Source organism: Panulirus ornatus, chromosome 18, assembly GCF_036320965.1.
Source record: "Panulirus ornatus isolate Po-2019 chromosome 18, ASM3632096v1, whole genome shotgun sequence".
In the NCBI taxonomy this organism is placed as follows: Eukaryota; Metazoa; Arthropoda; class Malacostraca; order Decapoda; family Palinuridae; genus Panulirus; species Panulirus ornatus.
In genome coordinates, this window is record NC_092241.1 from 38,474,331 (window position 1) to 38,500,520 (window position 26,190).

The following is a 26,190-nucleotide window of genomic DNA, read 5'->3' on the forward strand; positions in this document are numbered from 1 at the left end:
ATGATACACCAGCCGCCACTTAGCGGGGCCTGTGAATGAATTAAGAAACAGGTGAAGGGGTTAGGGCACAGGTCACCCTCGACGTTCTCGCCTCTCTCAAGTTACAAACTCAGGTTACCCTATGTCGTGGAAAAAAAACATGAATTTGTAACATGAGAGAAATGAGGTGGTCGAGGGTGACATGTGCACGAATACCTTCACCTGTTTCTTAAGTACATTTTAGACATAAGCTACAGCACTATAAACTAGTGGCAGTCAGCTATTCAATTCTTATACAACTGTTTTGAGCAAATCTAAAGAACATGATTTAAATCCCCTTAAATGTGGTAACGAGATTTTAGAATGGTTTCCCTCATTGAATTCCTGGAAGTCCTTGTTGGGTGATCGTAGTGACCTCGATGATGATGTTGCTCAAATGACTTACCTAAGATCCTACCTTACAGGGGCAGCCCTTGAGCTTGTTACGGGCCACCAGGCTTCAAGTGCAAGCTAACAACATGACTTAGCTGCTCTCCAAAAAAAGGTATGTAAACATCTTTATTACCTGTTACTGGATCTCTGGAAAGTACCTTGTCCGACTGAGCAACTTACCTAAATGACTACCAGTTTGTTATTAGAAATCTCAGTTAATAAGCGCGTGATACTGACGGACGGACGAGATAAACTGGCTGCTGAAGACATAATATTACTTTAATGTCTGGAAAGCTGCAGAAACACCACTCTTCGGTGGGCGTTGTGGACAAGATATCTGTAAGGATGCCATTCAGCTCTTCTCTAGAGCTGAGAGTAAGCGATTCTTGAGACATTCATTCCTATACGAATCCTACTTATAACCTGAACTGCAAGGCTTCGAAACCACAAGTTACCGAGAAAAAAATCACTACCACTCCTCAGTACAACACCCGTCGTGCCTAAGGCAAGCACACTAAATACTAACCAAGCGGGTACGACTTGTAGTCGATCGTATATGTAGATTCCTTGTACAATTTACCTACATCCACACATAATAACAATATACATAATCAGCGGTTTAAACGCATGGCCACAAAACATACCGAAGTGTATTTTGTTTCACTTCTTATTTCTCTAAACTTTATTCTCACTCTGTTATGTTTTAGACACTTAAAATGAACTGATCCATACATACATTACTGTGGGAAGAAAGTTTAACTTATTACAGATATAATAAAAGTTCGACATAGTCAAACCTGATAGAATGTTTGCTTCTACTGATCATTTAACGTTCCCTTTGTCACAGCAGTGCCAGTGGGACACACGATATCAACAAAGGAAGAAGCTTTTAGTTCCATTTACTCGGTTGCGTGAGCAAAATTTCTACTTGAATTCAGGCTCCAAGTCTGCCAGAGAGGCCTCTGAATAGCCAGCAATAAGGTGAGACAGGCTTCATCCTGTTTACCGCTTCAACATATAGGATGTCGGTTATTCATTAGATAGAAGAACAATTTCGTGAAAATTTCGGGGTCTTTCAGGTCATATTTTGCCAGGGGCTTCAAGGAAAAAATTAGGGCCACTTAGGTTTGAAGAATGCAGGACTGCCACTGCTTAAGGTGAGCTACCCAGTTACTGTAAATGGTTGGTCATTTTATCACTGCAAACCTTGGGACAGCTTGTCACTGCTAATAAATGACCAGCATGTAATTGTTAATGCTGACCCAACCATATACTGTTAATATTTGGCAAGTCTGTCACTGTTAGTGCTGGACCAGCCTGTCACTGCTAATGCGAGGCCAGCCTGTCACTCCTAATACTGGGCCAACGTGTCAGTTTGCCATTACTCATGATGTCTCAACCTGTTAAGCTATACCTAATAACTAACGAGTTCAACAGTTTATCATAGTTCGAACAGACATATATTAAGTGGAGCTTGTTAGTAAAATTACCACTGTAAAATTCCTCCAAGATCATCATGTACTGTTCCTTCACGTCTTCTCCATAAAGACACAGAATAACAACAGTCGTCATCGTTGTTGGTCGAGTCTAGCAGTTACTTCAAAAGCTAAGTATGTGGTTTACCCCAACAGCCACTTACAGGTTAGTATAATCATAGGATTTCACATGAGTGAAGTAATCAATGCATTCCAAATGTGATCTTGAACTTTACCCAAGAGTGGCCTCTGACTCCATAAAATTAATCTTCCAAGAAATTTAAAGTAGAATCAGGAATTTCCGTAGTTCTTGAAAAATTTTCTATGAAAAAAAAAGTAAACGGAATCTAAAAGACATTTCTCCCTTCTCACGTGAAGTATATTAATTTTCACAAACTGTCCAGGTTGTCATCAGTCACCCTGGGCAGACAGCAGATTCCTTGTCAAGTTCCATGGCTAACCCTGAACTCCTGGACAGAGAGAGACATCTATCTCGAATATGATCCTCAGATTACAATGTGCATGTCTGTGGATTCGGTTGAATCACGATCCTGCCATTACCCAAGACTGAATAGCGAAATGTTTTTTACTTACATATCTATATATACTATACAAGCAGAAAGGATTCGAAGGAATATTTAGATAAAATTACCAACATATTGAATGGATATATGACTTCGCTTCATAAGCATTCCCGGGTTGATGATTGGACGGGGAATAAAACTACAGCATAAGATTTTGATGTAATTAAATATCGCATGATGTCCAATAATAACTGTTATCTCGTTGACCTGGTTATCCCTGACCCATTCTCTCTTCCACTCCAGCAAGGAAGTAAGGTCAGAGATTCCAATCAAGATAATGTTTACTGAAATACCTTATGCGTTTGATCATCTCAATAATATCCGACGATGTACGAGACTTTATCAGCATCGTCGCTAGTTGTCTCAGTTCTAGCTTGATCTTTTCGTTTATTCAGATCTCAAAGAAGTTCCAAAAAACATCCACAGTTAAAATAGCAAAAGACCCTTGCCAGCCGAGGGAGGAAGCTTATCTCAGACACTGCCTGTACTATTATTGAGGATGATTTTGATACCACCCTCCATAGTATCGTAGATATTGGTAGTCCAGATTAGAAAAAGGAAAAAAAATACTGAGACAACCTCATTAGCATAACTCTGTACCGAGTTTTGTATATGAAGAAAAGAACGAAGACACCATTAAAGGCTGTCAGATCTAAGACGTGAATTCAGAGCGTCTTACTAATGTGCTCGAGGTTCACTGGCACAGCCAACGCTCCTGCTTTTGTCGAGTTGCTGAATAGGACATTCTCCGGTGAGGTACTCCACTCTTTTTTAAAGGTCTGAACTCAAGGTGAACACGACGACCCTCATCTGTGTTCACACCGTCACACGACCAGTGATCAGATCTTCCCTCCGCTTCCACAATCCTCTCTCTCTCTCTCTCTCTCTCTCTCGTTTTCTCCGCCACTTTGTCGCTTATTCAACGTTCCACATGCCGCAACGCATGGGGGTCAGGAGGTATTGCTGTTGGTCTAGAACACGGAATCCTGTCATCATCATCATCAGTATGGCCAGAATTACCGTATTTCGTCTTTGCACACAGAGGAAGCAATACCTCATTACCCACTGTGGCCTCGTTCGTTGACCCTGAAAGGCACAAAGTCTGGTGTGAGTGCATGCGAAATCTGGAGGATGGAAGGTTGGCGTGATTATTCCAAGTAAATTTTCAGTTATTTCTGGTCCTTTATTTTCCACATTTACCTTGCTACCATGCGGAAAGTCATTTTGTTAAGTGTTTAAGGCCTTCATTAATTTAACTTCTACTTCAGTTGCATAGCGTCGTAATCTTGGCGTTCTATGTTAACACAGGCGAAGGAAACATAGATTATAAAAATCGTAAGGTGACACCCCAACTTTCACCAGTTCTACCCTATTGAGAACAAAGTGTCCTGCTGAGGTCGCATAGCTTCCTGTGGTACAGAATGCTACGGTGTAGTTACTGAGCTAATAGTATAGTCGTACTGAGAGAGAGAGAGAGAGAGAGAGAGAGAGAGAGAGAGAGAGAGAGAGAGAGAGAGAGAGGGGCAGGCACATACGGTAACCGAGTAACAAAACATAAAATAATGTTGCCTACAAAAGTTTGTTTCTTTTTTCCTGCATCTATACGACAACATGTCTATCGTTTTCGTATTCAAGACATTCGCAGGCGGATTATTCCCGTTTGCAGTGCCTCTGTTTGTACAAGAAAGGAAGAGAAAAAAAATTATATATATATATAATCTTTCCTTTAACTTTTAGCTTATCATACATCACTCTTGGAACAGTGTAGCAATATCCATGCTGTTAAAAAGAAATTAGTATTCTTACAAATCTTTATCAACTCACCGTGGAGCTTTTGCTTCTGTAGAAGAATAAGCTTGAGATCTTTAACCTTTCCTCCCACGGCTCGTATATAATTTTAATGAATGTGCACTTCAACTACATTATTCGATATATGCTACACACATATCCGTATTACTGTTAATCTTCCGATACCATGACAAGAACGCTACCAAGGCAGAACTATTTATAGAATACAGAATAAGCTTGAAACAAGTCATCATTTTTTGATAGTGACAATATAACACATCACCATAATGCCTTTCATGTTTCCAATGACAGGCAAGTCAGATATAACGTTAATGTCGGATTAAGTATGTGAATATCCCTTTGTGTAAGCTATATATATCAAAGATGATATCCTCATCTTTCTCAAAAGATGATCAGCAGGATCCAGCTCACTAGAGCTGTGCTCATCTTGGCTTTCATCCTGAATGTCAAGCAACCCATCACACGTTTTCTCCAGATCCGTAATTACCAAATTCAGATCATTCTGTTTCTCTAGCAATATCTCATATACTTTCTACTAAGCAAATGCTTGATCCAGACAGTCTCTACCATTTCCTCAGCCACATTATTCCTACCCCAGTCTGAAGCCACCACCACTCAAGCACCACCCACCCATACAACTCGTCACGTACACTCAACTAATTCATACCTGTGAGGGAATGTCAACCTATGCACATAAAGATTCCACTGTTCTATCAGCACCTGTTCATTCATGACCTTCCGTTACTAAGGGAATTTCTGGATCAAACACAAGAACTGTTTTGCATAACAGAACATTTTAGTTAGCTCTCCAGATCTGTTGCACAAGACATACCCAATAAATTTTTTTTTTTAGTTTGCGTAGTGAAAGGTCGATTTAGAGACAAAAGTCCTCATCGAGGTCAAGCCTTAAGAAAAGGAAAAAAGTGTATGAGTAATCTAAGAGCCTTTGAGGAGGTGGAGAATAAACTTTATGAAAAGGAGCCAACATATAGGCTCACGAAAATATGTATTAGTTTTTTTTGTATAAAGAAAGAGCAGGTAGAGAGAATCTGTGTATGTATGATGTGAGATATATCAATAAACATGTAGCATATTTACACAGTGCGTCTTGGGTAAAGAGATTAAGACTTGCCTACTGAATAAAATTTGATGAGAGAGAAAGACTGACCGGCAGCCTTGATCTGCAAGACATAAGATAATTCCACGTACCAGCTTCACACTCATAACCTGGGACAGCAGTACTTCCTTGGGCCATTGCTGTCTACATACGCTTACCTAATGTGCTGGCGTTATGCTAATATCCACATTCTTGGATGCATGGATGATATTAGCCCAACACTTATATCTTCCATGAAAATGTCGCAAGTTCATTGTCCATTCTAAACTGTGTATTTCTGTGCGTGGCATGCGTGAATTCGTTCATCCCATCGAGCAACTTACTGCAGCACTTTCAACGTATTGCCAACACCGGGTAACACAAGGTTTAATATTTGACTTCTTTCTCCAGTTTCAACACAACTGATATTTCCAATGGCCTCAGATGCACTTACGCTGCAGCACCCAATGAGGTCATGTAATGGTAAAGGTTAGGACCAAAATCTATATACAACAATGATTACCTCACGTTTATATGCCTTATCTAGTCCCCTGTGTCTGTAACGGAGAGAAATGTTCGTCCTTGAGCTGCAAGGCGTCTGTTTCCTCCCACAAGGACTTAATACATCTAAATACACCTCATTTTCCTGGATTTGCCAGCTGTGGATGTAAGCGTTCGGAGAGTTTTGTTCGCAAACACAAAGCTTACTTCTCTGAATTTTAGAGTTTTGACAGCAATAATCAGCACAAACTGTGGCTCGTTATTATTTTCCCTGGGAAAAATTGTAGTCTTCTAGTTTCTCCTGTGTTTCCGCTGCTCATAATCATCCTGAGGTACTAAAATACGAACGAAAAAGAAATTAATTCTTATCTTTAACTTCTATCTACAGGTGGAAACTATAGAGAAGTGAAACTCTTTTTTGAACTGCAGGTTTATTGCAGGGAAAGCCAAAGATGTTCTAAGTTGTTTAGGATGGGAAGAATAGGCAACTCCAGCAGACTCTGTCAATAGTTTCCCCCGATGCTCGTGTATACACAACGATGAAAATTGTCCTATTTTCAACTTTGACCATTTTGTTCATATCTTGCGCTATTGACAGTTTCATTTGTCTTATAGATTAAAAAGTGATCTGTTTTCGTTTCGCTTCCGAATGTATTGTCAATCATTTTTTTGTTTGCAAAGTATTTGTCCGCAAAGTTGCTGGAGTCGCTGAAGGCAAGCTTTACAAGCTTTCCCTTTCGTTAACCCTGAGTGGATATAGGAAACTACAACCTGCGTTATCTTAACATTATTACACATCCCACTTTGATTAGAAATATAGTGGATGAATGTACGTCAGTGAACATCAGGTTTTAAGAGGATCAGAATCTGAACTGATATTCAGTCCAAACACTTTATTACTTGTACCTCTGATATCTGAACATGCTTACTAGAATATCATTGTACAAGGCATTCAGATATCATGGGATATGGATTCCACAGGAAAATGTACATAAACCTGTATCGCAAGGATTGTAGATGGAAAATATAGGTAAAGGACAGATAAATGTCAAGAATCAAAAGATTGTAGTGATGTAGCATACTTGTGAGAACGCTCAGTATGGCTACAACAGTGCTATGTATACGTGTTTAGTGCCTAGGAAAAAGTTGTGATGATATAGACTTAAGAACTACAGCTTTTCTCTTTCTCGGGAAGCCACTAGATTATAAAATGATTCACTGAAGCAAAGAAATGTCTCTAACGCAGATAAAAATGTGGAAAATATATCCATTATTGCACTGCTAGGTAAATTACCCTAACTAATGTGGCTGGAGTTGTAGCTGGCTTTGTGGGGAGGATTAGCTGGTTGCTATTTTTCCCTCCCTTTGATCTATACTGGCATTTTTGCTGACAGATTTTAGGTTACAGGTGAGGATAAACATATGTGATGAAATAAAAAGATTCAAAATATTCAGGTGAATATTGAGACACGAATCAGGAACAGAAATTATTCTTTCAAGGTTCGAGAGAAAACGATTGATCTTGTAATATGAGAAAACGATTGATCTTGTAATAAGAGAAAACGATTGATCTTGTAATAAGAGAAAACGATTGATCTTGTAATATGAGAAAACGATTGATCTTGTAATATGAGAAAACGATTGATCTTGTAATATGAGAAAACGATTGATCTTGTAATATGAGAAAACGATTGATCTTGTAATATGAGAAAACGATTGATCTTGTAATAAGAGAAAACGATTGATCTTGTAATAAGAGAAAACGATTGATCTTGTAATATGAGAAAACGATTGATCTTGTAATATGAGAAAACGACTGATCTTGTAATAAGAGAAAACGATTGATCTTGTAATATGAGAAAACGATTGATCTTGTAATATGAGAAAACGACTGATCTTGTAATATGAGAAAACGATTGATCTTGTAATATGAGAAAACGATTGATCTTGTAATATGAGAAAACGACTGATCTTGTAATATGAGAAAACGATTGATCTTGTAATATGAGAAAACGATTGAGCTTGTAATAAGAGAAAACGATTGATCTTGTAATATGAGAAAACGATTGAGCTTGTAATATGAGAAAACGATTGATCTTGTAATATGAGAAAACGATTGATCTTGTAATATGAGAAAGTTTTTCATTTGTCCAGACAGTTTACGCTTCCAGTTGGCAGATAACAAAGAGCGTCAGTTAAAATCTCAAGCCACCAGACCTTACAATATACCTCCAGCGATCCCATTAGCATTCCGTACCTGCTACAAGTTGGATTTCACATTCGCAGGCTGCACGCATCCCATTCTTTCGAGTGAGCCAAAACATGTTCGTTCGGTGTACTCAAAAGTTAAAATTTTACTGTTGTATGCAACATTAATAAAAGAAGTTGCGTGAATGTGCAATCCTAATGTTCTACAACAACACAGTTTCAACCACCGAGAACAATTCGACTAGGATGGTCAAAAATAAAGTGGCATAAATATAAGTTATTGTATGAGAACAGCATACACGTAAAATACTGTGGAAATTAGATCATGGGTACAGAAATACACAAATAAAAAAAGTGAAAAACGACATCAAGAATTTATTGCATATAACTGTTAGAAAATCAAATGAAGATTGTAATTCTTACAAGCAAAAAGCACTGACACTGTACATGGGTCATGGTAGTTAGGGCATGAGAAGAAGCTTATATTTGTCATGAAACCGTCCAGATACATCAAGATGGTAATAACAAGCTCACGATGATATGATATATGTGCTTATTAAGATGAATGAAAAGAAAATGATGACCTTTTTCGAAAATGGACACCAAACAAAAAATGATAAGGATGCGAGATAGGAATGGAAGCGTCTGGATGAAAACAAGACAAATGAAATCACTGATTACATATAGGAGGGAAACACTGCACTCCACTACACTCGAGAGAGAAACTGGCTGGAATAGCATTTCCCTCTGGTACCGAAATGGTTGGATCAGTCTGGTAGTTACGTGCCCTGCACAAAACTACAGCCTCCTCACACACAGGTGGGTTAATGATACTGAGTTTCTCCCAGGAAAATAAACCCTTCTCACTGAAGATGAGAAAGTTTCGAATTTCTAAGGGAGCTCCCAGGCAATCTAAGGGAGATGAGCCACAAAATTTGTAGATATGACAGGCCCAGCAATCGAGTTGGTTAACAACACTGACGGGTGAGAATGGAGTGCAGAAAAGAAAATTATATATATATATATATATATATATATATATATATATATATATATATATATATATATATATATATATATATATATATATATACATATGCAAGGGTAATTCATATTATGACTGAGAAGACTTAATAATAGAAGTTGCATTAATGTGCAATCATAATGTTTTGCAACAACACAGTTTCAACCACCGAGAACAATCCGACCTGGATGGTCAAAAATGAAAAAAAATGATGGCATAAATTCAAGCTGTGGTATAAGAGCAGTATAAACGTAAATAATGTGGAAGTTAGAGCGTGGGGCTAGTTCAAAGAAAATGAGATCTTAGTAGATGCATCAAATCTTTACCCGATGAAAGAGACGGCAGGATTGGAAAGCCATAAAAGTAAAGTGAAACAACAACATATTCCTTATACTGCCACATTATACCCTGCAGAGTGAGGTCAACATATTCCATATACTGCCACACTATACCCTGCAGAGTGAGGTCAACATATTCCTTATACTGCCACACTATACCCTGCAGAGTGAGGTCAACATATTTTTTTGATACAGTCAAAGTAACAAGAGAATACTCAGAAGTGTGAGCCAATTTCTTCATTATCATACACAGGACATTGCTCCGTGCTTTGCTGTTGTATGTTCTCGGTAGATGTGGCAGCGCAAGTGCTTTCGAGGCCACTGGAGAGATCAGACTTACTAAGATTTTAGAAAAGGGGCTAAATTTGGACCTGTGCTTACCGGTGCTTACCTATTTTTGCTCTCCGAGATAATGTTCTCGACTTCCACACATTCTTCAAGGCTCCCAGAATTTTCGCCCCCTCCCCCACCCTATGATCCACTTCCGCTTCCATGGTTCCATCCCCTGCCAGATCCACTCCCAGATATCTAAAACACTTCACTTCCTCCAGTTTTTCTCCATTCAAACTTACCTCCCAATTGACTTGACCCTCAACCCTACTGTACCTAATAAACTTGCTCTTATTCACATTTACTCTTAACTTTCTTCTTTCACACACTTTACCAAACTCAGTCACCAGCTTCTGCAGTTTCTCACATGAATCAGCCACCAGCGCTGTATCATCAGCGAACAACAACTGACTCACTTCCCAAGCTCTCTCATCCCCAACAGACTTCATACTTGCCCCTCTTTCCAAAACTCTTGCATTCACCTCCCTAACAACCCCATCCATAAACAAATTAAACAACCATGGAGACATCACACACCCCTGCCGTAAACCTACATTCACTGAGAACCAATCACTTTCCTCCCTTCCTACACGTACACATGCCTTAAATCCTCGATAAAAACTTTCCATTGCTTCTAACAACTTGCCTCCCACACCATATATTCTTAATACCATCCACAGAGCATCTCTATCAACTCTATCATATGCCTTCTCCAGATCCATAAATGGTACATACAAATCCATTTGCTTTTCTAAGTATTTCTCACATACATTCTTCAAAGCAAACAAATGATCCACACATCCTCTACCACTTCTGAAACCACACTGCTCTTCCCCAATCTGATGCTGTGTACATGCCTTCACCCTCTCAATCAATATCCTCCCATATAATTTCCCAGGAATACTCAACAAACTTATACCTCTGTAATTTGAGCACTCACTCTTATCCCCTTTGCATATAAATATCCGTGCCGTTTCAAATAACATAAGAAAAAATGATAATCATCTCCCTGAATGGGAAGTGTTCACGTGATAGTCACACGATTTCATGTGATAATACATGCTACAGACTTAGATATATCACCGTAACGCCCAGAGAACTGATTAAGAGTGTTTCTCAGGCATGAGAGCGATCGGGTCTCCCTTGATCCAGTAGGGGAATTAATAAGCTATAATCAACGGTCTGAGCTGAGAGGCTGTCCACCATTAGCGGCCGAGTAGTTCTACTCCACGTTTGACTGAATATTTGACCCGGATTCGGATTAGGTTCCTGGGGCGCATAGAACTGAATGGTTTACATCGATTTCATGTGATAGTTCATGCTAGAGATTCCGTAGCCATGTGTAACAGTGATTCAGTAGTGTATCGTAATGCTTTGTTTTTCTCGACTTAGTAACATTTCGACTTTAGAACGACCGGAAAATAAGAAAGGAAAGGTACAAATATATGACAAGGGGAAGTTAGAGAGAGAGAGAGAGAGAGAGAGAGAGAGAGAGAGAGAGAGAGAGAGAGAGAGAGAGAGAGAGAGAGAGAGAGAGAGAGAGAGAGAGAGAGAGAGAGAGCTGCAGAACCAATGTTGGCAGTGGCCACTCTTGGCGATAGCAGATAAACTTTCGGTTAGCGGTCAAATGAATGTTTCTCTTATGCCTAGTATGTAGCGACAATAATTTTCGTTTGCGCGACCCTGTACCAAACACCAAAGGACAGTCACGTCAGTAAGGGGACAGCGTCAACATCTGTGCACCAGTAGTAACATGATATATTCTCACATTACACATCCAAGGAACGAGGAAGGAAAATCTTATCACACTCGAGCCCATTGATCTTTATCCAGCATTTGATGTCCGTGAGAGATATTACATTTCTAAATGCTTCGTTGGTACTGTAAGGTTTCCGATCCCCCTCCCATCCCCTTGTGCATCAAGGGAGCTGCAACATTTTCCTCAAGGAGCAAAAACTTGAATCATTTCTTTCCACTTCCGCATAAGGTCTTATTACCCTCTTTCCAAGCAGATCAAAGACCCTGATCACAATTCAGAGGCAGAGGGATTCGTATCTTGTATTCCCCGTAGGATAATATATCAGGTAGTATTAAGGGTGTTTGAGGGCTTTAAGGGAGACTTTCTGAGGATCATAGGCAATGATGCTCTTAGAGGAGGATAGTAGATAACGGAGGTGTACCTGGAGGATGGCAGCACTGATTACAAGACTGGTAGATTGTGATTAATAAAGAGGGTCTGTGAGTAGGGAGAGTGTAGAATGTGGATAGCTTTGAGTGAGACTGGGAAAATTGTGGGTAACAGTGGAGAATAAGAGGGTAATTGGTGAATTATGGGTTATGATGGTAAGGCTCAAGGTGTGTAGGATAACGTATGACTATAATCGAGAGTAATGATGGCTCAACTTAAAGGTGTTGGTAGGTGACAGTGTGACGGAGGAGTCTGGGTAATGATGAGGAGATTAAGGAATCTAAGTTAATGATGGTGAATGCTGGAGCAATTGGAAGATCTCGGGTGGCGATAGTGTCAAGGGAGGATTTCGAGTTACAATAGTGTGAGTTAAGGATTGTGTGTGATGACTGTTTATCTGGATGACTGTGAGCATTGAAGGTGTGACTGGAGAACTGTGAGCAATGACGGTAGGACTGGAGGTTTTTGAGTCATATCATAGGATTTATATGAAGAATTTTGGGTAGCAATACCTCTTTATGAACTCCCAGGTATCACTGAAGGACACTAGTCTACGACACACGTAAGGCTTTGTTCATATCTAATGTTCAGTCAGAGTTCCGTAAGACAGAGGTCTAAACAGAACCCGCTTCATTTCCGCAGGAAAACATCCTGTAGAGAGTTCAGCGTGGGAGACGTGAGTTGCTCATTGATGCACCGTTAAGACAGACGTCACATAACTGGCCTGACCACTCTGCGTGTCGCGTCCCACCAAAAGGTCAGATACGCTCATGCTTCCTCAACAGAGCCTCTCCACAACCTAAACAAACCTCTCTGCTGCTCCCTGTAACTTCATATATCGATGAGGATACAGCACGAAAAAATGTCTAGGACGTTTACCTCTGATGCGAGTCAGCAATGTCTTGTACCTCAACAACAAATGAATGATTTAGATACGTCCTCTTAACTTTTGCTCTGGTATCTGATATCAATAAGAATTCCGTCGTGTTGAAAAAATGAAAACTCTTTTGAAATCTATAGAAATCTAGAACGGTATCATCAGGATGTGGTTTTCTATGGTGTTCATCCATATCTTATGGAAAAGATAGTCATAAGGCCCACTGAGACGCGTAGTATCTTACACAGCATAAGATACTGCAGACTGCCATAGAAGAAATGTTTTTTTAAGGGATCAGCAATGGGTAATTTGCAAAGAATGCCGGGCAAGTCAATCAGTAGGTAATTAAACTGTTTATAGGATTAAAAGTTAGTTGTCTGAGATCTTCCAGTTGAGGTATATCAACCATTTAACTCTCTTAAGTGGCGTTTACCATAAGCAGAGTTGGAGAAATTTGTTGGAGTAAAAATAGTTTAGTTAACTGTCATTCGGTGCTGACTGATAATTTCCAGAGGATATGCGGTGAATTAGCTGTTTAGGAAAGATGGCTGAAAATTTTTAAGACATAAAGTACCTCAGGTACTAGGAAGAGTGAACTGATATTTTTCAAAGGGTATGTAGTACATTAACATTTAAGTAGACTTGATAGACTCTATTCATAAGACACACTTATCGTCATCGATCAATGAAATTGCGAAAACAAAAGAAAACTATTTTCTGTGCACGGTGAAGACAGTGCGAAACGCTATTGTCGTCGCATCTGACATAAGTTGCTCCACAACAAGGAGCCAACCCTGTGTTCGAAGGATTTGAAATCTGTGTCGAACCTAATGATTACTCGTCGAACATCTCAGACCTGAATATTCTGTGGAATATATGTCAATAATCCGCAATGGAGATCATGATGGCAAGTGTTGTATGACGGCATTGCCAGGATTTTGCGAGGGAGACAGGGTTAACACCACTGAATGAACACTGTCATATCACAGTCCGCCCCTGGTGGTGCAGACTTCACCGTCACATACAGTATACTGACCTGGCCAAGGATGTACCAAGTGTTCACCTCCGCTCAACACATCCGCTCCCCACGTTTGACTCTGAGTGAGTTCGAATCCCTTTTCATGTCTCATACTCCACATGTAACTTGCATTTAGGCCTTGAACTGTGACACAGCTGTCACCTACCGTTACGGGTTAGGGGTAGCCAGGTCAGTCCAGTCCAGGGACTGGCTGCCACCAAGGGAGTGACAACTTCAGCTGGTGCCAGAAGCGTCACGGATGGTGACAACGTGAAGCTTCATAGATATGCAGTCTCTGCAAGTGTCAAGACCGATAGGAAAAAAAAAAAGGGGCATCTTTTACACCCTACCGTCAAGGGCTAGGGAGGAGACGCCCCTCCACGCTCCCTAAAAGTCCAATCCTCTCCTCCAATATTTTTTTCCTAGGGATATGGTGGAGTGCGGGGAGCCCGCCCCCGTGTTGATAAGAACCCATGTAACTGCGTCCTTACTGTAGTTCGGAATCACATCAGCAAACTCCACAAAAAAATGCTACTGCGTCCCACTGTAATTCAGTACCGGCAGATGTCGTGTCGTTCTGTCAAATAAGGCGGGTATAACACTTTCTTTTCTTTCATCTTACGTTAAAAACAACACTTAGCACTTAAAACTGATCGATGAAAACGTCAACAACACTAGATTTCAGTTGTCAATATTTGATATAACGTAAGGTCAGTTTCCCTTGCATTACAATACTTGTTAGTACTTCTTCCCATCAAAGATTTCACTACGATTGTATCATTGGACACATAAAGATATACTGAAATGTTTGTCCATATATTTTGGAGATTTTTTTTTTTTTTTTTTTTTTTTATACTTTGTCGCTGTCTCCCGCGTTTGCGAGGTAGCGCAAGGAAACAGACGAAAGAAATGGCCCAACCCCCCCCCCCCCCCCCCCCATACACATGTACATACACACGTCCACACACGCAAATATACATACCTACACAGCTTTCCATGGTTTATCCCAGACGCTTCACATGCCTTGCTTCAATCCACTGACAGCACGTCAACCCCTGTATACCACATGACTCCAATTCACTCTATTTCTTGCCCTCCTTTCACCCTCCTGCATGTTCAGGCCCCGATCACACAAAATCTTTTTCACTCCATCTTTCCACCTCCAATTTGGTCTCCCTCTTCTCCTCGTTCCCTCCACCTCCGACACATATATCCTCTTGGTCAATCTCTCCTCACTCATTCTCTCCATGTGCCCAAACCATTTCAAAACACCCTCTTCTGCTCTCTCAACCACGCTCTTTTTACTTCCACACATCTCTCTTACCCTTACGTTACTTACTCGATCAAACCACCTCACACCACACATTGTCCTCAAACATCTCATTTCCAGCACATCCATCCTCCTGCGCACATCTCTATCCATAGCCCACGCCTCGCAACCATACAACATTGTTGGAACCACTATTCCCTCAAACATACCCATTTTTGCTTTCCGAGATAATGTTCTCGACTTCCACACATTTTTCAAGGCTCCCAAAATTTTCGCCCCCTCCCCCACCCTATGATCCACTTCCGCTTCCATGGTTCCATCCGCTGACAGATCCACTCCCAGATATCTAAAACACTTCACTTCCTCCAGTTTTTCTCCATTCAAACTCACCTCCCAATTGACTTGACCCTCACCCCTACTGTACCTAATAACCTTGCTCTTATTCACATTTACTCTCAACTTTCTTCTTCCACACACTTTACCAAACTCAGTCACCAGCTTCTGCAGTTTCTCACATGAATCAGCCACCAGCGCTGTATCATCAGCGAACAACAACTGACTCACTTCCCAAGCTCTCTCATCCCCAACAGACTGCATACTTGCCCCTCTTTCCAGGACTCTTGCATTTACCTCCCTTACAACCCCATCCATAAACAAATTAAACAACCATGGAGACATCACACACCCCTGCCGCAAACCTACATTCACTGAGAACCAATCACTTTCCTCTCTTCCTACACGTACACATGCCTTACATCCTCGATAAAAACTTTTCACTGCTTCTAACAACTTGCCTCCCACACCATATATTCTTAATACCTTCCACAGAGCATCTCTATCAACTCTATCATATGCCTTCTCCAGATCCATAAATGCTACATACAAATCCATTTGCTTTTCTAAGTATTTCTCACATACATTCTTCAAAGCAAACACCTGATCCACACATCCTCTACCACTTCTGAAACCGCACTGTTCTTCCCCAATCTGATGCTCTGTACATGCCTTCACCCTCTCAATCAATACCCTCCCATATAATTTACCAGGAATACTCAACAAACTTATACCTCTGTAATTTGAGCACTCACTCTTATCCCCTTTGCCTTTGTACAATGGCACTATGCACGCATTCCGCCAATCCTCAGGCACCTCACCATGAGTCATACATACATTAAATAACCTTACCAACCAGTCAACAATACAGTCACCCCCTTTTTTAATAAATTCCACTGCAATACCATCCAAACCTGCTGCCTTGCCGGCTTTCATCTTCCGCAAAGCTTTTACTACCTCTTCTCTGTTTACCAAATCATTTTCCCTAACCCTCTCACTTTGCACACCACCTCGACCAAAACACCCTATATCTGCCACTCTGTCATCAGACACATTCAACAAACCTTCAAAATACTCATTCCATCTCCTTCTCACATCACCGCTACTTGTTATCACCTCCCCATTTACGCCCTTCACTGAAGTTCCCATTTGCTCCCTTGTCTTACGCACCCTATTTACCTCCTTCCAGAACATCTTTTTATTCTCCCTAAAATTTACTGATAGTCTCTCACCCCAACTCTCATTTGCCCTTTTTTTCACCTCTTGCACCTTTTGGAGATGTAGACAGGAAACCTGCTCAACATACCGTTCTCCTTTTTGGAAGATACCTGAAAATCTACCAGAAAAGAGGTCCTGAAAATTATGTATGAAGAAATATATATATATCACATTGTATTTCTTGACATTTTCTTCTCAGAGTCACCTTTTAAAGAATGTTATGCACCTGAGGCATCTGGTTTGGGGACCAGGGATCAGTGCAGCAAAAGACAAACCATAGAATAAGCGGAGAACAGAGAGGAACTACTGAATGGTAACTTTCAGAATACTGACCTAAATGTGAGGCTTCTCCACGCTGACGTTAAGAGATATCATCTATGCAAAGCTTCTAAAGTAACTTCATAAAAGGGCAAAGATTTGCGGCGCCCAAGATGAATCTTTTATAGTATACCCACATCGGATCATCTTTTCTGGAAAAATTTTCCTGCGTGTTTCGCATCACTTTCTTCTTTTCTTTAATGTCGCAGGCTCCGGTCATGAACAATATAAACGTTCTCTTTGATGCCAGGCCTTAGGTTGAATATAGGAAAGCGAGTGAGGAAAACCTGCTTTCTAAAAACTGGTAAGTCACAGCTGACGAAAAGGTTGAGAGGCCCAGTGCTTAGTTGTTGGACTTTTTTCCAAGAGTTTATATACAGGTTTTAACGAGAATATGGATGGATAGGGAGATAATGTGAGGATAGAATGTATAAAAGGAGCCTTCTTTCCTCGAGGAGCTAAAGCTTTGGAATCCTCTTCATTCTCTCGTCCTTCCTTCTTCCTAGTAGTCTTCCTACCTTTAGCAGTCAGGTCTAGCTAGAAACACCTTGGGTTTTTCGTATCGTGTACGTCCAGAACTACGGAAACTGGTCGTATATTCTCACTGTACTGAGGCGAAGTAAGACTAGCTTTCCTAACACGGAGGTAGCAAGATCGCTCCAGGCTTCACGTTACCACATCTAAGTAGTACAGTATTACCTCGTGTGGTTGCTGTCTACAACCTGCTAACTACTTTTATAACTAAAAGACACAACAACAAGCACACTCACAGTAATGTGTCATTCATAGTATGAAAAATGATTCGACATCGACAAGATGAATGGGGACACAACCTTTTTAGGAGACGATAAACAAACAGCGAGAAACTCCACTGGCCGTGGCATGTATCAGTGTTGTCTTATCTCCAGGACCCGATATCACGTATCAGTGTAACCTTATCTCCAGGACCCGATATCACTTATCAGTGTAACCTTATCTCCAGGATCCGATATCACGTATCAGTATAGTCTTATCATCTCCAGGAGCCGAGCAGTCTACTCCTGCTTTCTAAGACTTGGCTGGTCACGTATACTCAGAATGCAAGTACATCGAACGAAGGAAATATACATGAGGGTGAACCTCTCTCTCTCTCTCTCTCTCTCTCTCTCTCTCTCTCTCTCTCTCTCTCTCTCTCTCTCTCTCTCTCTCATGAAACACGATTCTTCTGGGCATATCAAGTCATAAAGACAATCTTTATCATCTTAAAGTCCAGTTTCCCCAACCGTGTACTATTCTGTCGTTCACAGTGCGAGACATCCAGCGTTTTCTCCCACTCACTATACCACCAATTACGAGTGAATTACCACCAATTACAACTGAACTACAATTCAGCAGTGAATCACCACATTTCTGCCGTCTTGTGCTATCGTACCGCTACTCTTCTGGGATATCCCATGGTTCTCTCTCTATCTCACCCGTAGCTTTTTTATCTCAAGGTATTCCACCACGTGTTCCGTGAGTTATCAAACGGTAATCGTGAGTCATCCCACCTTTCATTCATCATATGAGCTAACGTACCCATTATTTTCCTGAATGTCTTACCTCTAATTTAAAACCCTGTGGCATCTCATTATATATAAGCATAATTCATACGACTGGCTGAAATTCACATCATCTGTCAAAGTTTCTCAAATGTCTATTCATAGTGTTTATATATATGAGTGTTACTTCCGCCCGCTCTGTCACCCACTATGCTGTCACGCATACAGAGGAAATATGTTACAGGCATCACCCCTCGGGAACATGCAAATGATGATCCGGCAAGAATCAAGTTGGGTTATGGAGAAAAATGAAAGCAGATCATGTAAATAATTGGTCTAAGTTTCTGGATTATGACGTTTTCTAATCTAGTGTGAGCGTCTCTTCTGGCACGATGCCATGGAGAGAGTGAATGGCCCAAGTTACTATGTTCCCCCGCTCCTCTGTAGACCTGTATGGTCCTGTCGTCCAAAACGACGGTCCCGCTCAGAAAGTCGGCCCATCATGCTACACAACATGTCTAACTTGGGTCAATAAAACACCGACAATGATGCTGTGAATCGTGACTAATGCACGTCTATCGACCGTAGCGTTGTCAAAATTACTTTGGCGAAATGGAAGCTTCTATTATGTTATCATACGACCAGATATCCTTGGATACTTCGTGGGGGGGAAAGAAAAAAAAGGAAAATAAAAATTTCCTTGACGGAGTACGAGAGTAGCGATCTACTGCAGTAAGTCACGGTGCTGCACCTCTGTATGAAACATCCGGAGATGAACGGTGAGGCCACCATCAGTCTAGCCCTGATAGACTTTATGATATTACTGGGGAGACTTTACTAGCTATATTTCACGCTGCGATATTTCATTGATAATAACAGGAAGATTGAGTCCTCCAAACGCACAAGAAAAATCTTCTCGTCCATCAGTAATACTAAGTAGTTTCCAGTGTGAATGTATCTAAGATGCAGATGTGCATCACTTTTAAAGAGATCCTTTTCCACATACTACAGAACTGAATATACGGACATACGTAACAACGGTGTAAGTTAAAGGAGAGTGAACGCGGCATTTACTGGTGTGATTCGCGACCAATCACTGTCTTGACAGAGGCAAAATCGAGAGCATAACTCCGGATATTTTTGTCTACGGCTTCATATGAACAAGAAATTCTGCCGATGACCATTCTGTCCATTTCCTTATTACTGATTTCCCTTCTCACAATGGGAAGGAGGAAGGAAACCAACGATCATCAACAGTGGTAGGGAGGAAGGAGTTATATTACTCGAGGAAGAGCTTAGCTTTCTTTCCCAACCCTCCATTGTTCTCCTTAACGTCGAGCACAACAAGGTCTACTCTTATTGTCTTGACTCTCAGATCATTAGTTTGGTTTATGAATACCATTGTCCATCTTCTCTCCCTTTCATAAAACCAGTGATCCTACCATCCCAGTTTATTAACGGCTGAAAAACAAAAAATATATCCTTGAAAGTGAAAAGTCTCCTCATAATCATATCTTCAGTTTCCTTTGTTGAGGTCCTTGGCCTCAGCTCAAACCTCCCTGAGCTGAGGTGTAGCCAGTCCACAGTCAGTGGGTGTTGCTAAGTTTCTCTAAAACTCTTAACACCAGAAATATTCTTGCTACTACGCATTTCTCCTCCTCCCCTAACGAGTCGTATCGTATCGATCATCTGGTATTAATTACCAACAGTAACTTCAAGCTTCTCATTAGAGGTGATTGAAAATGATGAAGTGGTATCGGGAAAAGCAGCACACATTTATGAACACTTTTATGAAACAAAAAGGAATTTCGTGTTGAACCAACGAAAAGGGAATTTTTCTCTTTATCTTTTATCTTCCACCTTCTGTCCTCCCACACCTGTTTATTTCTAACAGTGTCCATTGTCATGAGGAAAGGGACATCATCCCTGGAGGAATTATGAGGGGAAACAAGTGTGCCACCCACATTCTGAGACCCCCCCCCACGTCACGACCAGTGTGAACGACCGAGCCTTTCTACCAAACACCGTCCGGGCAACAGACTGGTTGATCCTGGTTTGTTACTCCTTATATTCATTAATATATCTATGTACTTTTCTCTCCACTCATTGGTATTTTCATCTTTGTGTCATCGTTAAAACAACCTTCAAAGTTTCAGTGAGGTGAAAAAGCAGAGAAAGTGATGGCATCAGTAAACATGTTCTTAAAACCTCGCCATAAACAATGCTGGGGTTATAAGCATCACACATTGTGTTGTGTTTACATACGCGGTATCTGAGTTACAGCAATGTTTACGTCCGGTAACTCCATGTCCGCTTGACTATAGAGAAACGTGTTTTCTTTCTTTTTTGAGGTATTCTGCTCAGAACGTCTCGCTACATTCGATAAGAATGATTGTAATGACAGAGAATGTGTGCCTCCTGCAAGCTATTAAGTATCAGAAACGATACAAAAAGAGATCTGTATGATGTTGAAGGCATCAATGTGGGTGTATATCAAATCAAATTAGCTACATACACATATCAATCATTTCTTCCAACTAATATTCATGTGAAATTAGCTTCCTAAGAACGCCATATGAGATCTTCATGAAAAAACAAAATGTGCAACGTTGACTCGAATCCACTTAAATTCATCAGTCAATGAATATGTTACCATAATCATTAAAAGGAAAAGCTTTTCCTATCTTTGTACATTCTCGTACAAACGAAACTCACACCGCAATATCAAAATTGGACGTATGACAATCATGGCGGTGAGTTTACCACGTCAGTTTCAGAGAGTCTTGTTGGAGTTTAATTGGACCCGGCTCGTCGCGAGACTTCCACAAGACAGATATAGGGAAGACGTCCCGCTGAATTTGCAGCTTCATTTCCTCAGTTCACGGGTCATTACCTTGGACGTATTCAAACCAGGATGAGAGCTGGGTCGTCAGGTGGTGACTTATTCCTCCCACCTATCTTATGAGGAAAATATCTCTGCACATATATAGGTTCCTTTGATGCTTATGGCCCAGTGTCACTATTCATGGTTATTCGTTATGTTATTTACCGAGAACCCTTATTGCATTTGACGCTAAATTGTATCTGTTCTGCAAATACTTCAGCCATGACGTCAACAAACATCCCCCCTCAGACATATTATATACGAGTCACTATGATGAAGTTTGGACGTCGTCATCAATATCGTCATCGTCCAAGGTTATCACTTTGTAATGGTCATCATCGTTAGGCACGACGGACCCAAGCGATGGTTGTTAGAAACGTGGCAAAAATAGCGGTCATCATCATCATCATCATCATCTGGGTTTTTTTTAAGGACAAACCGTTAAACAGTTAATGTTTCGATGTTTTGAAGAGTTTCTGATATCAGAGACCTAGGTTATTCCATATTGCCAAACCACATCTATACCCTCAGTGGCTCGCAATTATTTTCATTGGCAAAAAGTAAAACTTGCTACGCAAGCTTGACCCATGCAGGGATTTCTTGGGACACATGACTTTCCGTGTACCAAAATCGATATGCCACTGAACCAGCCATCTCCTGCGTCGACCAGCCGCGCCTAAGTAATCTTAGGTGGTACATTCACATTAGTCGCTGTCTCCCGCGTTAGCAAGGTAGCGCAAGGAAACAGACGAAAGATGGCCCAACTCACCCACATACACATGTATATACATAAACGCCCACACACGCACATATACGTACCTATCAACGTATACATACATATACATACACAGACATATGTATACACATGCCCATATTCATACTTGCTGCCTTCATCCATTTCCGTAGCCACCCCACCCCACGTGAAATGGCACCCACCTCCCCCTGCGTGCGCGCGAGGTAGCGCTAGAAAAAGACAACAAAGGCCACATTCGTTCACATTCAGTCTCTAGATGTCATGCGTAATACACCTAAACCACAGCTCCCTTTCCACATCCAGGCAACAAAAAACTTTCCATGGTTTACCCCAGACGCTTCACATGCTCTGGTTCAATCCAATGACAGCACGTCGACCTCAATATACCACATCGTTCCAATTCATTCTATCATATGCCTTCTCCAAGTCCATAAATGCTACATAAAAATCTATCTGTTTTTCAAAGTATTTCTTACATTCATTCTTCAAAGCAAACACCTGATCCACACATCCTCTACCACTTCTGAAACCACACTGCTCTTCCCCAATCTGATGCTTTGTGCATGCCTTTGCCCTCTCAATCAATACCCTCCCATATAGTTTACCAGGAATACTCAACAAACTTATACCTCTGTAATTTGTACACTCACCTTTATCACTTTTACCTTTGTACACTGGCGATATGCATGCATTCCACCAATCCTCAGGCACTTCACCATAAACCATACATACACTGAATATCCTTACCAACAAGTCAACAACAGAGTCACCCGCTTTTTTAATAAATTCCACTGCAATACATCCAAACCCGCCGCCTTGCCGGCTTTCATCTTCCGCAAAACTTTCACTACCTCTTCTCTGTTTACCAAACCATTCTCCCTGACCCTCTTACTTTGCACACCACCTCGACCAAAACACCCTATATCTGCCACTCTATCATCAAATACATTCAACAAACCTTCAAAATACTCACTCCATCTCCTTCTCACTTCATCACTGTTATTACCTTCCCATTAGCCCCTTTCACCAATGTTCCCATTTGTTCTTTAGTCTTACGGACTTTATTTACCTCCTTCCAAAACATCTTTTCATTCTCCCTAAAATTTAATGATACCCTCTCACTCCAACTCCCCTTTGCCCTCTTTTTCACTTCTTGTATCTTTCTCTTGACCTCCTGCCTGTTTCTTTTATATATCTCCCAGTCATTCGCACTACTTCCCTGCACAAAATCACAAGACATGTGATTTCATTAATGCTGAAAAAAAAAACACAAGGGAAAGGAAACACGAGATCCTGAGCGCTTTCGTGTGTTAACACATCTTCCTCTGAAGCGCTCAGGATTTCATTTTTCCTTTTCATTTTTATCTTTTTCAAAATTATATATATATATATATATATATATACATTTAACGGTGATAAGCATCAGCAGCCTCATATAATCTCCAACTTGGGTCGTCATTTCCGTTAGCATTTGCAATATTCCACTTCACTAAAGCGTGGCTTTGATATGTCACTAACATTTTCTTCATGTTTTGTATATTTGTCTACAAACACAGCCGGCTCTGACATTTCATAGATGACAAATTTCGTTTCCAGTTGTGAGAATATTGTGGTCAGTTCTAAATGGCAACAACTTTAACTGTATGAAAGACAATTTAGTCTATATCAAGGCGCCATTTCAAGTGTTTGATAATGTGTCAAAAAAAAAGTCAGAAAAATTCTTTAAAAAGAAAAGACAGTCGAACCTAATATTTAAGGAATTTCGAGGTCACACTCCTCCATGGCAGACTATTCCGTAAATCTTGGATATATGGCATTGGAAAACCATATTTCTGTGGCTGTAACACCAGCAGTGGCGTTAAAAGTTCAACTTAGAGCTCATCTTGCGGTGGCCATGATGAAAGGCAGACCAGGAGAGAGAGAGAGAGCTCTCCCACACGGGGCCAGAAGGTTACAGCAATATATTTCTTTATGTACTTTTGATATAGAAATATATCCAGGGAAAAACAACTAACCATGAAATATCCCAGTGAAAATATAGAAGATATTTTTTTTCACAACCTCTCGATTGCACAGCAGAGAGTGCGTGTTTGCTGGCTGGGTTTCCCTGGCCTTCCTTATACTTGCTGATCTCAGCCAAATAGGCAATGAAACTTCAGGGCGGCTCAGGGAAATGTCCCTATCGGACCGGCGTTTCAAGAAAATTCCCCAGAAGAATTTTAGTGACGTGACGTTCTGGATATTACATTTTTGCGCGGATGAGAGCGCTGACGGTCTTCAGGTAGAAACTACTGCACAGCAGTGAGTGTTCTTCATACAGAGAACAGATTCAAGTACTTAGTACTTGGATACAATGCTCATTCCACATGCCCTCGACACCTGATATGAGTTTCAACCAAGTTATTAACAATGGTTCTGCTGATACTTGGTCGCCATAGTAGGTTCTCACAAATTTCAATTGACTATACGGTTCTGCCTCTCAATTTCTAGACTACATCAGCTAATCTATCTGCCGTCCAAGCAGGTGCACTAAACATCAGATGAGAAAGATATTATCCTCTGCATCCAGAGCCTGCAATAGTTACTTGCTTGCAACTTGACCTTCAACTTCAGATTTTTTAATCAGGGTTAGGAAACTTTACAGTGTCCAAGACTTCTATGTTCTGTACACAGATACGTGTTCCAATAACTACTTTTTCCTTATTATTTCAGTGCAGATTACCACACACAAACTTCACCAAGAGCACAGTTATAAGCTTTCTTCAAGTTCAGTTTGTCTGTTACTCTAACTTTGATCTTAAGTCCCTCCGAATCTACTTCTCGAAAAATATTCGTCTCCACAGCTTGCATGGTAGCGTGCTTTTAGCAGCAAACAGATCAAACCTTCGTATTCTCAAGAGCAATTTCTTATCATCTTGTCTGTTTGCATATTCAGTCACCGGTTGACCTTCACCATACCAAGATCTGGTTGTTGTTTCTATTTTGACGCCGGAGTATGCAGTGTTCGATAACTAGACCTCTAATACTCGTAATAAAAGTAGATCACATCTTTACAGATGAAGGTACTGAAGCAGCTGAACCTAGAAGTGATGGAAGCAACTTGTTTAGCTTTACTAGGAACTGATTCCCTGTGATAATCATATCCTTCGTCTGAGCTATAAGGAATCATCTTACATTCTATATCCACCGCCAGGGTCAGGGATGGCTTCACTGTTGCAATCAGCATCACCCAGGGGGATATTACCGGGATATTGTAGTCAGACTTTGCCCCTGGCCCTCTACCCCATCAAATCTAATCTTGCATTACGTGTAATTCAAGTGCTATGATACCCCTCTATGGTCTCTTTCTGGAAGAAAGGGGGACAGGCCTTCAAAAGATAAGGGTCTGTACCAGGCGAAACTTTTTCATGGAACAGATTGAATCGGAAAGATGTAGTATACGGGGGTCGACGTGCTGTCAATAGACTAGACTAGGGCATGTGAAGCGACCGGGGTACACCATGGAATGGTTTATGGGGCCTGGATGTGGATAGGAGGATGTGATCTTAATGCATTAACATAACAGCTAGAGAATGCACGTGAGTGGATACGGCCTGTCTTCGTCTGTTCCAGGTGCTACCTCGCTAACACAGGAAAAGGCGATCAAGCATGAAAGATATATTATTCTTACAACGGCAAAAATAAGAACTGAGAACTGTACTTAAGTTTAGTTGCCTGCCCTTGTCAATAAGTCACTTGCTACGAGAAAGGTTCCAGATGAATGGCAGATTGCCAATGTAACACCGATGTTCAAAATAAAGCAGTAAGTCACTGTCCGGAAATTATCAGCCAATTAGCTTGACGTCTGTAGTTAGAAAACTTATGGAAACCATCTTTCAGGATAGAATTGTAAACCATTTAGAGGACCACCACTAAATAAACGATTCTCAGCATGGTTTTCGACGAAATCGCTCTTGTCTGACAAATCTACTTGATGTCTTTAATGATATAATCAACATGCATGACGAAAGTAAATCAAGAGATGTCATCTGTCT